Here is a 17,353-nt window from a genome sequence, read left to right as displayed (position 1 = left end):
GTGACACACGTACAAGAAAATCACGAACATATTAAATATTCAAAATTTTCAACTTACCTTGCCTGCGATTCACTGTGCCTGCTCTGCTCTCGGCAGCTCCTGCCTGGCTCATGAATATTCATGAGAGCAGGAAATGCAGACTAGGAAGTAGCTGCTGAGAGTGGTGGGCGGACGGTGCAGACCCGAGGAGTTCAGCACCATGGACAGCAGCAGTGAAGGCAGATGAGTAATGTCCATGTGCAATCACGGGATCACGGATCACGGATTGCACATGGACAACCCACGTGTGCCGTGAATCACGGAACACGGAGGGACATGTGCGTGTTTTACACGTCAGTGAAGAACGTCAGTGTTTTTCACTGACGTGTGAAACGGGCCTAAGTTGCAGAACAACAGAAACCCCCTCATGTGACCACATTTTAGAAATTACACCCCTCTGGGAATTGATTTATAGGTGTAGTCACGATTTAGTCTCTGGAAAATACCCATGGAGTCAAACGTAATGAATATTGCAGAATTAAAAATTGCAAATAAGTCCTTGTCATATCCAGTAGGTTGTAGTGCCCGTACATTGTGCCCAGCTCATACTTCTGGAAACCTGCACTCCATAAATTAATCGGGCACCCCACACTACAAAAAAGCCAAACATGTGGACACTAACTGTGGTTTAGGCACATTGGGGGGTGCTCAGAAGGGAGGGGCATTTGGAGTTGGTAGCACAGATTTTGCTGGATTTCTTTTTTGAGGGGGGGAGCCATAGCAGTTTTTCAGAGCCTACCAGTAACATGGAAGCCCTCTATATTTCCGTTAACAGATGATGGACTTGAGTAAGGAATTGTGCTTTTGTGGGTTGAGTTGAATGCTATTTGGTAGCGATATGGGTTCAGAACATTTTGGATTAGTTCACATTTATTCTGTGCCCTATTCTGAGCATTTACACAAGGGTTTCTACATACATCTCTTAAATACTTGATACAGGTGAAACTCCCGTTTCACAGTCAGACCCAGTTTTACACAAAGTTGGACCTTGGGCAAAAGGTTTAACCTCTTCATGACACATGATGTACTGGGTAAGTCATGAATCGTGTAAGGTTAATCCCTGCCACCTGCCATGGACATTCTGTGGTGATCCGCACACATCTCAGCTGATTTCAACAGCTGAGATGTGTGCCTGCCAGGCGCGAGTGGAACCGCGTTCCACCCGTGCCTATTAACCCCTTATGTCTCTCTGCCAAAATCTGACAGCGAGATGTAAATGTGCACCGCCATAAGGATAACTTACCCACCCCCATTGGAAGTCACGTGACAATGATCACGTGACTTTCAGTGGTTGCTATGGTAGCACAGGGTCATGTGAAGACTCCTGTAACTATCATGAGTCACTTTCTTTCACTGCCGGCAGAGGGCAGTGTGTGAGAGTAAAGCCACTTTTCTCCAGATCTCAGCTTTGTTGCTGTGATGTGAAAAAATGGAAGAGTGATCAGACTGCTGATTGTTATAGTCCCCTAGGGGACCTAGAAAATTAAAAGGTTAATAAAATATACAAATATTTGGTGTCTCCATGTTCAGAAACGCCCGATCTATCAAAATATAAGCTCAATTAATCTGATTGGTAAACGGCGTAGCAGCAAAAACATTCCAAACGCCAAAATTACGTTTTTTGGTTGCCGCAAATTTTGCGCAAAATGCAATAACAGGTGATCAAAAAGTAGCATCTGCGCAAAACTGATATCATTAAAAACGTCAGCTCGAGATGCAAAAAATAAGCAATCACTGAGCCATAGATCCCAAAAAATGAGAGCACTACGGGTTTCGGAATATGGCGCTAAGAGTGCCACTTTTTTTGGACAAACTTGTAAATTTTTTTAACCCCTTAGATAAAAGTAAATGTGATGCCCTGGCCTAGCCAGGTGGTCACAGACACAACACCATACACCCCCCCCCCCCTTCCCTGGACAGGTCACACCAGTCACACATTAAACCCTTGTTGCCACCCTCCAGGGTTGATGTCCACACCAGGTGGGGCGGAGCCAGGCAGTTGGCCCCGCCCACCGAGGAGTTCACAGGCTGGAGGCGGGAAAAACACAATAGTTCAGTTCAGCGGAGTGAGAAGAGTGAAACTGTTGGTGTCTGGGTTGGAGCCCAGGCACTTCCAGCAAGGTCGGCAGACGGTGGTGGCCGTCTGCAGGAGTTGGTGAAGGTCAGGGGAACCATAGGACCGGGGTCGGGTGGTGGCCCGCCGGTACCGAACCGGGGAGCCGATTGGAGCCAAGCACCAGGCAGGGAACTCAGACCCCGACTAGGCTTAAAGCCAACCTTTAGTCAAATTCTCTGATTGCGGTCTGGATCTCAGGGGTTCATTCCCACCCAAGTCCCGATTGAAGGCAACAGCCCAACCGTTCCGGATAAGTGCCACCGCCAAGGGCCAGAGATCCAAAGGGCCAGTGTCTGCGGGCAAACGGGCCCCTCCGGCACGTATACGTCGGGGAGCGGACTCCCAGTGCCCAGGCATTGGAATCAAGACACAAAACACAGGTGCAGGGAAAAGACAGCCACCATCAACCCATCCAGGGAGAACACCACAGCCGGCTGTGGGCCCCGCCCATCCAGCCATTTGGTTTACCAGAGACTCTGTCCATCTGTGTCTGAGTGAGTACACCAGTGCCATCCGGCACCGCGCTGCGCTGCACCGCAACCCTGCACCCTGCGAACCGGATCCTACAGGAACCCAACCTCCTACCGGGCCCCGGGACCAACAGCCATTACCCACGGAGGGGTCAACACCTAGCTGCTTCCCGCCATCGCTCCCGGGAACCCCGTCACCAGCAGCGGTGGTGCCCACCATCACCACAACCCGTGGGTGGCGTCACAAACACTATCCATCCCAAATTCCTCCCCCTTTTCACTCGTGGGTGAGGAGCGCTGCTCGAGCCCCGGGTCCGGCCCACTCGAGCCACTAAGAAGAAGGCACCGGATCCGAGCGCGATCTCCCCGAGCAGCCCCCGCGATGGGGAAGCTGGCCCCCGCCCCCGACATAAACCTATACATGTTTGGTGTCTACAAACTCATAACAACCTGAGACATCAGACCAAAACATAAGTTTTATCATATAGTGAACATGATGAATAAAATATCCCAAAATCTATTGTGCGATCACGTTTTTTGCAGTTTTTCTGCACTTGAAATTTTTTGCTGTTTTCCAGTATACTATATGGTAAAACTCATGGTTTCATTTAAAAGTACAGCTTGTTCCGCAAAAAACAAGCCCTTATATGGAAAGATTGACGGAAAAAAAAGAGCAAAGCAAAAAAAACCCGGAAAAACGGAAAATCGCCCGGGATTGAAGGGGTTAAGTGGGGACCTAAATGCTCACATATTACAGCATAACACACAAACATTTAGGTAACATTTACATGCACTGAGTTCAGACCACTAAAGCACCACTCCTGCAATTTTTTATTGGCCCTTCGGAGTAGTGCATTAAAGATGTATTCCCATCACAAAAGGTACATTTAATTAAGCATAAAATATGTAAATAAAATAGTTTGCGATCTACAGTTATTAAAAATGATGCTCCATTCAAAAAAACACCATCTTTCATCTTCTGGAATAGGCCCTCTGTCCATGACTTTTATCTGTCAATCAAAAGGGCTACGCTTGTGCAGTTACGTTCATCCTAAACAAGTAGTCCTTATGATATACAATGCATAAGTGAGACTCTGTCTCACACAGGTCTGACATTGGGCAGAGCTTATAGAATGCTGGGGAGCATGTGTTAAGATTACAGACACACTTCCCGCGCTCAAACAGCTCTGACAGCACATGGAGGATCCAGAATGCTAGGGAGAATGTGCAAAAATTACAGACACACTCCCAGCGCTCACGTATGACAGTACTTTTGGATCTAGAATGCTGGGGAGCGAGTGCAGTGATTACAGACACACTTTCACGTGTTCACACAGGTCTGATAGCACTCAGAGGATCCAGAATGCTGGGGAGCATGTGCAGAGATTACAGACACACTCCCACACGTTCACATATGTCTGACGGCACTCAGAATCCAGAATGCTGGGGAGCGTGTAGTTGCAGACACTCTCCCCACGCTCACACAGGTCTGACAACATATGGAGGATCCAGAATGCTGGGGAGCATGTGCACATATTACAGACACACTCCCCACGCTCACACAGATCTGACAGTGCATGGTGGATCCAGAATGCTGGGGAGCATGTGCCTAGATTACAGACACATTCCTCATGCTCACACAGGTATGACAGCACTCAGGGATACAGAATGCTAGCAAGCATGTTCAGTGATTGCAGACACCCTCCCCGCACTCACATATGTCTGACAGTACTCAGAGGATCCAGAATGCTGGGGAGCATGTGCAGTGATAGCAGACAACATTCCCTGCGCTCACACAGCTAGCTCTGATGGCTGGGTTAGATAGTTCTTCAACTGTATGCATTTGTGTCGCCCAGGGATAGGGGGTACTCAGATCCGGGCCAAAGGGTCACTTCTGCAGGTATCCCGGTGGCCTGACCCGGTCTGTGATCCCAGGCTCTACAATAAAAAGGGGATTAGCTAAGGAAGATTGTCCGTGACGCCACCCGTGGTTTGCGGTGATGAGGTGGTGGCACCGCCGCTGCCTCTGGGGATTGTGCCCGGGACTGGTGGTGTGGGGCAGCAAGGTGGAATCCCCTCCACGGGTAGGGGAGGGGTAGTCCCGGGGCCCAATTGGGAGTTGTGGTGGTGGCAGGGATTGCAGGGAGCAATGAACTCACCATCCGGTTGTCTTGGTGTTGGATGAGGCTGTGCTCATGTGGAGGGTCAAGAATACACAGAGTCCTCTGTAAACCAACTTGCCAGTGACCGGGAGTCTTTTGGAGGGGTGTGCTGGTCCCACACACAGTGCAATGAGCAGGAGCCCTCTTTTGTTGTACTGCACCTTGTCGTCTGCTTAGCTCCTCTGATTGGAACGGGGGAAGTCCACTTCCCTGCGCTATTCCGGGTTCCCGATGCCGGCGGGCCACTACCCTGTCCCGGTCCACCTTGGGTCCCCTGCTAGGGCCTGACCTGTTCCCACAGTCCAGGGACCCCAACCCCTGACTGCTCTGCAACTTTCTCTGCAGCCCAGGAGACACACTCCTGACTGCTCTGCTGCTCTCCTCTGACTGACTGAGCTCCTCCCCTGCTGCTCCTTTCGGCTCCTAACTTGGGGGGAGGGGCGGCTGCTCATATGCACCATGTCGGTGTGTGTGTAATCCCAAGGAGGAAGCGATTCCTGTACCCTTGGTGGGGGGTACAGTCATCTGTGACTACCTGGTTTTGCCAGGGCGTCACACATTGTCAGACCTGTTGTCATGCAGTGTTCTGCATTGCACTTGTGGGTGTCATGGCAGTGTCAGAGTCTGTTCACACTGCAGAGTCCAACAAGCTGCCTGGGATTCTTAAGTTGCACTGCCTGCCATGGGTGCCAGCTGGTTCTGGCTTCACTGCTCTTCAGCACAGCGGGAGTTAATTTCTACTGGTCTGTGATCAGCTGACTGTGTGTGTCCTGTTGGGACCCGGTCGCTCTCAGCCCTTAGCCACATTGAGGCCTATTTTAGACCCATGGTAAGGTTTTAATATTAGAGAGTGTAGGTACTATCCCAACTGGGTACACCTTGGCGTTGGTGGGATAGCTTTATGCTTTTTTTGATCAAAAACAGTGTTTACTAAGTACCCTATGTTTATATGCACTATGCTTTTATTTAGTTACAGCAGGGTATGTTTTCACAATTTTTTTTTTTTTTCCTTGGTTTCTCTTTGTCTCATGGCCAGTGTGAACATGGTCTCACAAGTTCCATGTATACCATCTCATACTCCGGCTCACTTTTTGTTTTTATGTAGTTTTTTTGTATTCAGTACAAACAGGGAGTGGCCCCCTTCTCAGCGAGCTGGACATTTCATTCTGTGAATCCCCCTGACTGTGTGTGTCCTGTTGGGACCCGGTCGCTCTCAGCCCTTAGCCACATTGAGGCCTATTTTAGACCCATGGTAAGGTTTTAATATTAGAGAGTGTAGGTACTATCCCAACTGGGTACACCTTGGCGTTGGTGGGATAGCTTTATGCTTTTTTTGATCAAAAACAGTGTTTACTAAGTACCCTATGTTTATATGCACTATGCTTTTATTTAGTTACAGCAGGGTATGTTTTCACAATTTTTTTTTTTTTTTCCTTGGTTTCTCTTTGTCTCATGGCCAGTGTGAACATGGTCTCACAAGTTCCATGTATACCATCTCATACTCCGGCTCACTTTTTGTTTTTATGTCGGTGTGTGTGTGTAATCCCAAGGAGGAAGCGATTCCTGTACCCTTGGTGGGGGGTACAGTCATCTGTGACTACCTGGTTTTGCCAGGGCGTCACACATTGTCAGACCTGTTGTCATGCAGTGTTCTGCATTGCACTTGTGGGTGTCATGGCAGTGTCAGAGTCTGTTCACACTGCAGAGTCCAACAAGCTGCCTGGGATTCTTAAGTTGCACTGCCTGCCATGGGTGCCAGCTGGTTCTGGCTTCACTGCTCTTCAGCACAGCGGGAGTTAATTTCTACTGGTCTGTGATCAGCTGCTGGGAGCACAAACTGCTGATATCCATCTTCAGCCTTTATAACCTTCTTGGGCCTGGGCTCTATGCTGGATATAACTCTTTGCTTCCTGGTTCCTGTTCCTATCCAGTTGCATGGTGATCTTCAGTTTGCGGTTCAGCGTGGTGTGTGAGTCTGTGCCACCCCCATGTCAATAGCAGCCAGGCTGCTCGGGTCCGGATCTGCAGTGTGGCTCGAGGGATGCTCCTGACCCGGGATTTGCCGTAATCAGTCTGTGACACCACCCACGGTGTGTGGTGAAGTGTGGCACTACCGCTGCTGCCGTGGGGAACCCAGAGGCGATGGGATGGCATCTGGTTGTTAACCCCTCCATGGGGATGGTTGCCCCGTGACCCAGTGGCTCGGTGCAGGGGACGGTGTTGGCAGGGGCCGGCGCGTCTGGTCAGACCTGGAAGTCTCAGCTTACTCACGGTTAAATAAATCAGACAAGTCCAGTGGTTAAAGGGAACCTGTCAGCAGAAATTTTGTAATAAACCTAAAAGATTCCCCTTCTGCAGCTCCTGGGCTGCATTCTAGAAAGGTTCCTGTTGCTATTGTGTCCCCTTTGAGACCTAAATAAATACTTTATAAAGTCTTACCTTTTTGTATGCAAATGTTTTTTTTATGGTCACAGGGGCGGGCTGTCTTGCGTCCATTATTCACCTCCTGCCTCTTTACGCCGTCCCCCATTGCTAATTTCCATACATGAGGACGCCGCCCAGTGCTTCCGAGGTCTCACGCATGCCCAGTGGCACTATCGCGGGACAGAACTGTGTAAAGCGTGACCGCTGGTGAGGTGATTGCGCAGGCGTGAGATTATGGGCAGTGCTGTGATTGTCATCAGCAGCGTCATCCAAGTACCCGCCCATAATCTCATGCCTGCGCTTTTCCCTCTGCCTCCACCATTATGCGCAAGCGCTGGCCATATGTTACGTCACCGCCGGAGTCTGCTCCAGCGACTTCTGCTCCGATCGCCAGGCGACGCCGTGTTCCTGCCGTGGATGGTGCTGGTGATAGGAGAGGAGGCATGTGTCTTCCAGCTGAAGTTGCCAGCGTTCAGCTACAGCCAATGGGAAGATACCACACCCTTCTTATTCCCCCTTCTGTCACATAACCACTGCCAGAGATAGTTCTGATTTTCCTGGCTCCTGTTATGTCCTATTCTGTTTGGTGATTCCTGTGTGTTGACTTCTGCGTGTTTTCTGACTACCCTCCTGCCTACTGTTTTTGTACCTTGCTGCCCGATCCGGATTTGACCACTGCTACGTTTGCTGACTACGTCATTGCCTGCCGATTCTGTCCCTGTTCCGCAATTCCTGGTTTGACCATGCCTGACTACTACTCTCATCGGACTGCAACCTTCCACAGGTAGTGATCTCCAGTTCCCTGTGTAATTCCAAATCCCTGTAGAGGGGTTAAAGGGTTTCAGGGTTCTGGGGGTCCTGCTTGGTGAGTGGCTTCCCTCTAGCCTCCCCTTTACGGTCCATCTGAGTCTGTGGATCCAGGCAGGCGTTACATTATCTCTGGCCCATCTAACTAGGAGAGAAAAAAAAATGGATTCTCTCCATGCTGTGCTAAATCAGGTGCACACCCTTTCTGGCCTTGTACATGGACTTACACAGCAAGTGCAGGATCTCAGGTCTGCTCAGGTCCAAGCCCCTGCTGCAGCACCTATCTCAGCATGTCCAGAGTCCCGTCGACTGCAAGGGAGCAGATCACACTGTGGAGCCAAACATGGAGTGCCCTGATCAGAGAGGCAATCGCTTCCAAGGCAGCAGCACCACCTGAGCGGACCCCGATACCCGCTCAGGTGCCCAGGTACTCCCTGCAGACCCTATGAGGTTAATGTTACCTGTCTCATTGTCTCACCAGGGAAAATCTGTATGGCTGCATGCCTTTATTGATTGTGGCTCTGCTGCTAATTTTCTAGACTCTATTGTAGCAAAAGAGCTGGGTTTGACTTTGCTAAAGTTAAATGCACCTATTAGAATATCTGCTATTGATAGCACCCCTCTCACTCAGGGTGTGGTTACTTTTCTAACTCCAGAGATCTCCATGCTTGTTGGTGCTCTGCATGTAGAATCAGTGTAATTTTTTGTTCTTGAGAATCTGATGTCAGCAGTGGTATTGGGCATGCCATGGCTGTGAAAACATAACCCGGTCATAGACTGGCACCAGGGTGAGATTGTGCGCTGGAGCCCTGAGTGTCAAGAGACGTGTATGTCGTTATCTGTTAACCTGACTAGAGCTGAACCTATCTTCATACCTCATGCATTCGAGGATTTTGCTGATGTCTTTTCTATATCTGAATCTGAAAAATTATCTCCCACAGAGAGAAATTATGACATTGGTAATCGTGAGCTGTTGGCAATTAAATGGGCCTTCGAGGAATGGCGCCACTTCCTCGAAGGCGCCAAACATAAGGTCACAGTCATCACAGACCATAAGAACCTCACTTTTCTGGAATCTGCTAAGAGACTCAATCCTAGGCAAGCTAGGTGGGCATTGTTCTTCTCCAGATTTGATTTTGTGGTAACATTCCAGCCCAGTACCAAGAACCCAAGAGCTGATGCACTTTCCCGTAGCTTCTGTCCCTCTCAGTCTGAAAACTCTGAACCAGTGCATATTTTAGCTAAAGGCATTATTATGTCATCTGTTTCCTTAGATTTGATAGAAGAGGTCCATAATACCCAAGACCAAGCTCCTGAAACCACTCCTGTCCATAAACTGTTTGCCGCCCCCTCACTTCGCCTACGGGTACTCCAGGAATCCCACAATTCTGTACTGGCAGGTCACCCTGGTATCGGCAATACCCTCCGATTAGTAACCAGGAATTTTTGGTGGCCAACCGTAGCGAAAGATTGTAAGGAATATGTACTGGCTTGTGAAACTTGTGCTCGAGCCAAGGCACCCCGTAACCGCCCTGCTGGATTTCTTCAGTCCCTACCTACTCCAATAAGCCCTTGGACAAATCTCTCCATGGACTTCATCACTGACCTTCCACCCTCAGAAGGGAAGACCTGTATCTGGGTAGTAGTGGATAGATTCAGCAAACAGTGTCATTTTGTTCCTCTGTCCGGATTACCCAATTCCGAAACTCTGAGCAAGTTGTTATTAGGCATATTGTGTGGTTACACGGGGTTACAGAAAATATTGTTTCTGACCGAGGAACACAGTTCGTCTCGAAATTCTGGAGGGCGTTTTGTAAAAAGATCAATATAGAGCTATCTTTTTCATCCGCCTACCACCCAGAGACCAATGGTCAGCCCGAACGTTCCAATCAAACCCTTGAACAATATCTCCGGTGTTATGTGTCTGACCATCAGTCTGACTGGGTGGAATATCTGCCGCTAGCTGAGTTCGCTATCAATAATCAGACTTCAGCCTTCCACAGGTAGTGATCTCCAGTTCCCTGTGTAATTCCAAATCCCTGTAGAGAGGTTAAAGGGTTTTAGGGTTCTGGGGGTCCTGCTTGGTGAGTGGCTTCCCTCTAGCCTCCCCTTTACGGACCATCTGAGTCTGTGGATCCAGGCAGGCGTTACACCATATGAACCCACGTCACCTATTACCGCAGGCGCAAGATTATGGGCAGGGATGTGATTGTCATCAGCAGCGTCATACAAGTACCCGCCCATAATCTCGCGCCTGCGGTATTAGGTGACGTAGGTTCATATGTCATATGTCCAGCGCTTGCGCATAACGGTGGAGGCAGAGGGAAAAGCGCCGCCAAGGCCGGGTGTACTTGGGTCCCCCACCCGAGCTGGTGGTCTGTGTCACTTTCCTCTGCACTGTGTTGTGATGTCGTAGACTTACCGGTGTGGAATGCGGGAGTCCGCTCCCGGTACTTCTGTTGGGAGCTGTGCTCGCTGATGCTGACCCATAGGATCTACCGGGCCCTGGCGGATGCCCTAGCCCTCTCTGTGGGTGGTTGTCTGCTTTTGGGACTTTGGTTGGGACAGGACCTATAATCCTGCCCTCAATTGGTTAATTAGCTAGGCCGTTAGGCGGGCTCCAACCCTGCCCCGGTCCACATCGGATCTCCGGCTGCCGTCTTCCAGTCTCCTGTCAGAAACAGACCACCGTCTGCCACCTAGCCCAATGCACCGGGGCTCCAACCCCGGCACCTCTGCTCTCTGTACTTGAGCTTCACCTCCTCACTACTCCTCCACTACTACTCCACTTGAACTCCAAACTTCAATTCCACTTTCTCCCGCCCCGAGTTCTCCAGACCCCTAGGTGGGCATTTTTCATCTGCCTGGTCCCGCCCACTGGTGTGCCTGTCCCACCCTGAGGGGGGGTTTCAGGTCGGCTGTATGTAACCCTGTGAGGGAAGGTGTTGTGCGGGGCCTTTACTGTGTGTCCACCTGGCTGTGCCAGGGCATCACAAGTCCTACAGTTGTATAGTTATTTCCTACCCCTTTTGCATTACTCCCCAATTCACATATTGTTCCTTTTTTTGTGTTTGAGTGCAGTGTGTGCGAGCTTTCGTTTACCCTCGTCTGTGACTATATGTGGAGTGTTGGTTTCTGGGTCTCTGGCCCGCTCCCTAGGCGGGGGGAAGTGATATCAGGGCTTGGACAGGAGACAGGGTCATCTTGGAGGCTTGACCCTGACTACCATAAAGTCTACGATGAGGATAAGGCACAACACAGGGGTCCCCAGTGTTAGGGTCAGCCTAGGAGCCCCTGTTTCATCTATACACTCCCATGAGACCTGTGTGAATGATGAGAAGGTGTGCTTTCACTCCTTGGTTGGGCGATACATGTTTACACCTATGAATTCTTATCTGTTCATCTGGGATCTATAAATGGATACCACATACACACAGCATGTTAAACAAACACTGTATGTTACACACACACATACAGTATGTGTACACACACAAAGCACACATGCATATATACATCAAGCACACACACATATATGTATACACAGAGCACCTTCATACAGACATATGCCTACCAGGAGCCCATACATTTTGATGTCCTCACTAACCCCTTTACATCTGGATTTCCATATTTGCATTTTTGTTTTCTCCTCCCCTTCTTCCCAGAGCCATAACTTTATTATTTTCTCTACATGCACATATGAGAGCTTGTTTTTTAAAAGATGAGTTGCACTCTCAAAATACATCATTTATCATTCATTGGAAAATGGGTAAAAAATGTCACATGTGGAGAAATTGTGAAAAAAAACACAATTCTGACATGTTTTTTGGAAACTGTATTTACGGTGCAAATTTTGTGTTACCTATCACCTTAGAAAAAGATTATCCTCATCATTATGCTTATGGTGATACAAAACATGTCCAAGTTTTTTTCATTATTTTAGTGGCGAAAAAGCAATCAGAGATTTGCAAAAACAAATTGTAGTTTGTGTTACCATTTTTCAAAACCAGTACAGTTTTCATTTTTCAGATGATGGAGCTGTGTGAGGACTTGATTTTTTTGTGGAGCAAAACATTTTTATTGATATAATTTTTAGGATAGATATGACATTTTTACGCTTGTTACAGCATGTTTTGGGATATTGCTGAGATCCAAAAAAAATTTATTTGGTTTTCTTGAATTTTTTTCAATTACAGTGTTTACCAATTGTGTTCATTATATATTTCTATATTTTGATAGGTTTTTTTGAATGCGGTGATACCACATATGTGCATTTTTTATTTTTATTATCTTTATTTTAATGAGGCAAAAGAGGGGTGATTTGAACTTTTCAGTTTATTTAATTTTTACAAAACTGTTTTTTACTTTTTACTGTTCTTAATAGTCCCTTTAGGGGACCAATGCCACAGCATTGCTGCATATAGTGAAAATCATACTCTCCTTTGAAGCCTGGCCACAGGTAGGCTTTCAAAGAAGCGCTGTAATGACAATCATGGATGTATTCAGCAGACCTCTGATGCCATTGCATCTCATCTGCAAGCCCTCATGGCCTAATGTTGCGTTAAATTGGCAGAGCTTAGCTGTAATATACAGCTATTACTTGCCGAGTATGGAGCATCCTGTCAGCCCGCTCTATACACCCACTTACAACTTGTGCCATACATGTACAGCAGATTTCATAAATGGGTTAATATATACCACCTGGAGCCCATACACTCTAAGCACACATATTTACCAATATTTCATCACTAATTCAGTCTTTTCAATTGTTACATCATGGTCACATGACAAGTCACATGATTGTTATGTCACCAAATGTCGTTATGTCCAGCAGAGTACAAGACCTGTAGTGACATCACAGTCATGTAATCGATCACATAATCATAATGTCACCAAAGGTCCTCAAGCAATCTCCACATCTGAAGCTATACTGATAATAGCATTATCAGTATAGCTTCTGCTGTAGAATCTTGGGGCCCCCAAGGGTCTCAGGGCCATGAGCAACTGTCCAGTTTGTCCCTTCTTAACACCGGCTCTGATCCCAGTCTGAGTATGGACCTTGATTCATGAACTGGTAGATGGTCTTTTGACCCAAACTTGACAGATGCATAAGTATAATTGAGGCTATCAAGCTCGGGTGAGGAGAACCATGACTGGTTGTAAACCAAGATCCATACTTAGACAGTGTTACATGGATCTACTTGGACAACCCCTTCTCATTCCCCATGTGTGCACCCATAAAAATGAAAACGCCTATACTCACTTCTGGTGCCAGTACAGTTCCAGCACCAGCTTTTGTCTCCTCACCTTCTGACACAGGAGTAACTAACAGGAAAAGAGTTGCAGCCACAGCACTCACCTCCTGTTAATTAGCTGCCCGAAGGCACGGAGAGCATAGATCATCACTGTGTACAAAGGAGGTCAATAACATTGTTATTACACCTGTGGGGACAAAGGTTATTTCTGTGTGTTCAAACATCTATCAAAGGTCCCTAATTATAATATATCCACAATTGGTACTGGTTACGTGAAGGTGCATCCAAATGAATAAAAAGGGTGGTGTTAGCTGACCAACAAAGAATATGACTGATATTTATGCCCCATGTATCATGTAGAGACACTATTTCTCATCTCATTAAAAGATTAACGAGTGAAAATGAGATGACAAATAGAGTCTATACATGATACATAGGACTAGAGATGAGCGAACCTCTAGAGGCTCGAGTTCGACTCGGTTCGTCGAACGGAGGCCGCGTTCAAGTTCGGTTCGGCGAGCCGTTCGACAAACCTCTCAAACCCCATTGAAACCAATGGGAGGCAAACACAAACACATAAAAACACATTATAAATGTACACATACAGTTAATAAACATTGCCATAACACTTACCTGTCCCCGCGATGCGTCCTGCACTCTGTCTCCCATCGCTTTTCCTTCCGATAATCACTGCGTCCTCCCGGTAACCAGCACCAGCATAGGACCTATCGTGACGTCAAAATAGCCATGTGACCAGTCACGTGTCTATTATCTCATTTGCTACAGACTGATCACATGGCTTTGACGTCATGCTAGGACCTGTCAGTGCATCTCTCCAGTACGCGGTGATCGTTTGTGTACCGACGACATGCTCTGGCACACCGAAGACTACCCGTTCTGCTTCCCCGTTTCATTATTCACCGGCTGCCACAGCCGGTCAATAACGGAGATCACCGTTGCTACAGCAATGCGCCTGTCAGCGGTGACGTTACCTCTTACAGGCAGCAGCTTCTGGTCAATCACGGAGTGAAAAGACTGCACGGGAACAGCAGCGTCTTCCTTCCATGCAGCGCTGCTGATGATGCAGAGCTGCATGGGTTGAAGGAGAAAGAAGACAGAAGAGCAGGATCGTGGAGGGGTGAGAGGGAGTAATAAACATGGAGTCTCTAAGTGTGTCTGTGTATTTATTTCTATTAAAGTATTTTTTCTCTGTGTGGTGTCTTTTTTTTAACCCTTTATTGGAGATTCTTAATGGCTGGGTCAAACTTGCTGACATTAAGAATCTCTGACTTAATACTAGCTTTGTTTTACTAGCTAGTTTTAACTCATAATTACCAAGCATGCCACCCGGCTTCAGGGCTGTTGGAAGAGTTGGATACAGCGCCAGATGATGGCGCCTCTATGAAAGCGCCATTTTCTGGGGCGACTGCGGATTGCAATTCGCAGCAGGGGGCCCAGAAAGCTCGGGCTAACCTGTGCTGCGGATTCCAATCCCCAGCTGCCTAGTTGTACCTGGCTGGACACAAAAATGGGGCGAAGCTCATGTCGATTTTTTTTTTTTAATTATTTCATGAAATTCATGAAATAATTAAAAAAAAGGCTTCCCTATATTTTTGTTCCCAGACGGGTACAAATAGGCAGCTTGGGGTTGGGGGCAGCCGTACCTGCCTGCTGTACCTGGCTAGCATACAAAAATATGGCGAAGCCCACGTCATTTTTTTGGTGGGCAAAAAGCTCCTGCATACAGTCCTGGATGGAGTATGCTGAGCCTTGTAAATCTGCAGCTGCTGTCTGCTCTCCTGCATACACTAGTGAATGGAGCATGCTGAGCCTTGTCGTTCTGCAGCTGCTGTCTGCTCTCCTCCATACAGACAGACGGCAGCTGCAGAACTACAAGGCTCAGCATACTCCATCCAGGACTGTATGCAGGAGTTTTTTGCCCCCCAAAAAATGATGTGGGCTTTGCCATGTTTTTGTACGCTAGCCAGGTACAGCAGGCACCTACGGGCTGCCCCTAACCCCCAGCTGCCTATTTGTACCTGGCTGGGAACCAAAAATATAGGGAAGCACTTTTTTTTAATTATTTCACTTATTACATGAAATAATTAAAAAACAAATGACGTGGGCTTCGCCATATTTTTGTGTCCCGCCAGGTACAACTAGGCAGCTGGGGATTGGAATCCACAGCACAGGTTGACCTGAGCTTTCTGGGCCCCTCTGCTGCAAATTGCAGTACGCAGCCGCCCCAGAAAAGGGCGCTTTCATAGAAGCGCCATCTTCTGCCGCTGTATCCAACTTTTCCAGCTGCCCTGGTGATGGGTGGCTCGCTGGGTAATAATGGGGTTGGGGATAGCTGTATATTATCAACTGGCCCTAAGCCCGAAATTCATGGTGTCACACCAATAGTAGACATGGCCACCATGAATTTCTAGTACCGATTAAAAAAAAACACAACATACAAAATTATTATAAATAAAACACAACACAATTAGTGACTCCATCTTTATTGAAATAAAGAACCCCCCTCCGCAGTAATCCTGGGTCAAGAGTCCTGCGCCGTCCAATCTGGATCCAATATCATCTGATCGGTTTGCTGGAAGGCAAAGCGATCAGATGATGTGTCAGGTTCAAGGGCCTGAATCACATGACACAGCAGCTGATTGTATAAACGGCTTTTATACAATCAGCTGATGCATCAGTGCAAAAAAAAAACTAACTACACACTTCAGTATAGACTCCTGTCCGACAGCATCAGCTGATAACTTAGCCGGTCGGGCAGTAAAAAGCCAGCCTCACCGCTCGACTTATAGTGTCAGCTGATTCCGTCAGGTGACCGCATCAGCTGATCATCGCCAGGTCTGAGAAAGAGAGAGAGAGTGAGAGAAATAAGAGAGAGAGAAAGAAGAGAAAGAAAGGAGAGAGAAAGGAGAGAAAGAAAGGAGAGAGAGAGAGCTTACAGCTGATGTCCGCCTCCTCTCCTCAGTGCATAATTAAATTATAATTATAAATATATTATAAATATAATTAAAAAAAAAAAAAAAGGACTAGAACTCACACCCTCATACGCGAGCACTCTATCCACTCAGCTACTGCCTTTTATGATTAAGATAGGCAGTATAGGCAGTGCTGAAGTCTCAGCTGACCACGCGATTCACTTGATTGCTACGTGGAGCTGATAGAGCACTCGTGTTCTGTAGCAGAGCTGACAGTGTCATGTGGATTACGTCGGACCTGGAGGGGTATTGGAGGATTTTAATAAAATGCTGAAACAGGGTGTTTTTTTATCTTTTATTCCAAATAAAGGCTTTTTCGCAGTGTGTGTTTATTTACTTTCACTTTATAAATAGATAATAATTATAATTTAAAAATAAAAAAAATAAAGAAATTCTTTAAAGGGACTAGAACTCGCGACCTCATGCTTTTTAAGTGAACGCTCTATCCACTAGTCTACTGCGTCTAATGATAAAATTAGGCGCATTTTGTAATCTTGACTTCTGCATTGCTGAAGTCTCTGCTGACCGCGCAATTCATTTTATTGCTACGTGGAGCTGATAACTAAGAGCACTCGTGTTCTGTAGCAGAGCTGATAGTGTCGTGTGGATTACGTCGGACGTGGAGCGGTATTTGTGGGTTAATAAAGGGGTGAAAGAGGGTGATTTTTTTTGTCTTTTATTCCAAATAAATGATTTTTTGGTGTGTGTGTGTCTTTACTTTCACTTTAAGTTTAATCATGGACGGTATCTCGGGGAGACGCCTGGCATGATTAAACTCATTATTACCCCAATTGCCACAGCACCAGGGCAATTCAGGATGAGCTGGGTAGAGTCCCTCAGGACAGTCGCATCTAATGCATGCGGCTATTCCGGCCGGCTGCTGGGTGATATTGTTAGGCTGGAAGGCTCCCCATACCGTGGCACTCTCCATCCTGACAATACCAGCCTCCAGCCAAATGGCTTTATCCTGGCTGGTATCAAATATGGGGGAAACGGCATTTTTTTTTTTTTATTTATTTATTTTACTGCACGATATGGACCCGCCCACCGGCGGCAGTGATTGGTTGCAGTGACAAAGCTGTCACTCAGC

The sequence above is a fragment of the Anomaloglossus baeobatrachus genome, chromosome 3 (genome assembly GCF_048569485.1).
Source record: "Anomaloglossus baeobatrachus isolate aAnoBae1 chromosome 3, aAnoBae1.hap1, whole genome shotgun sequence".
NCBI classification, from domain to species: domain Eukaryota; kingdom Metazoa; phylum Chordata; class Amphibia; order Anura; family Aromobatidae; genus Anomaloglossus; species Anomaloglossus baeobatrachus.
The sequence above is the reverse complement of the archived record's forward strand: the minus strand, read 5'-3'. Positions refer to the sequence as shown.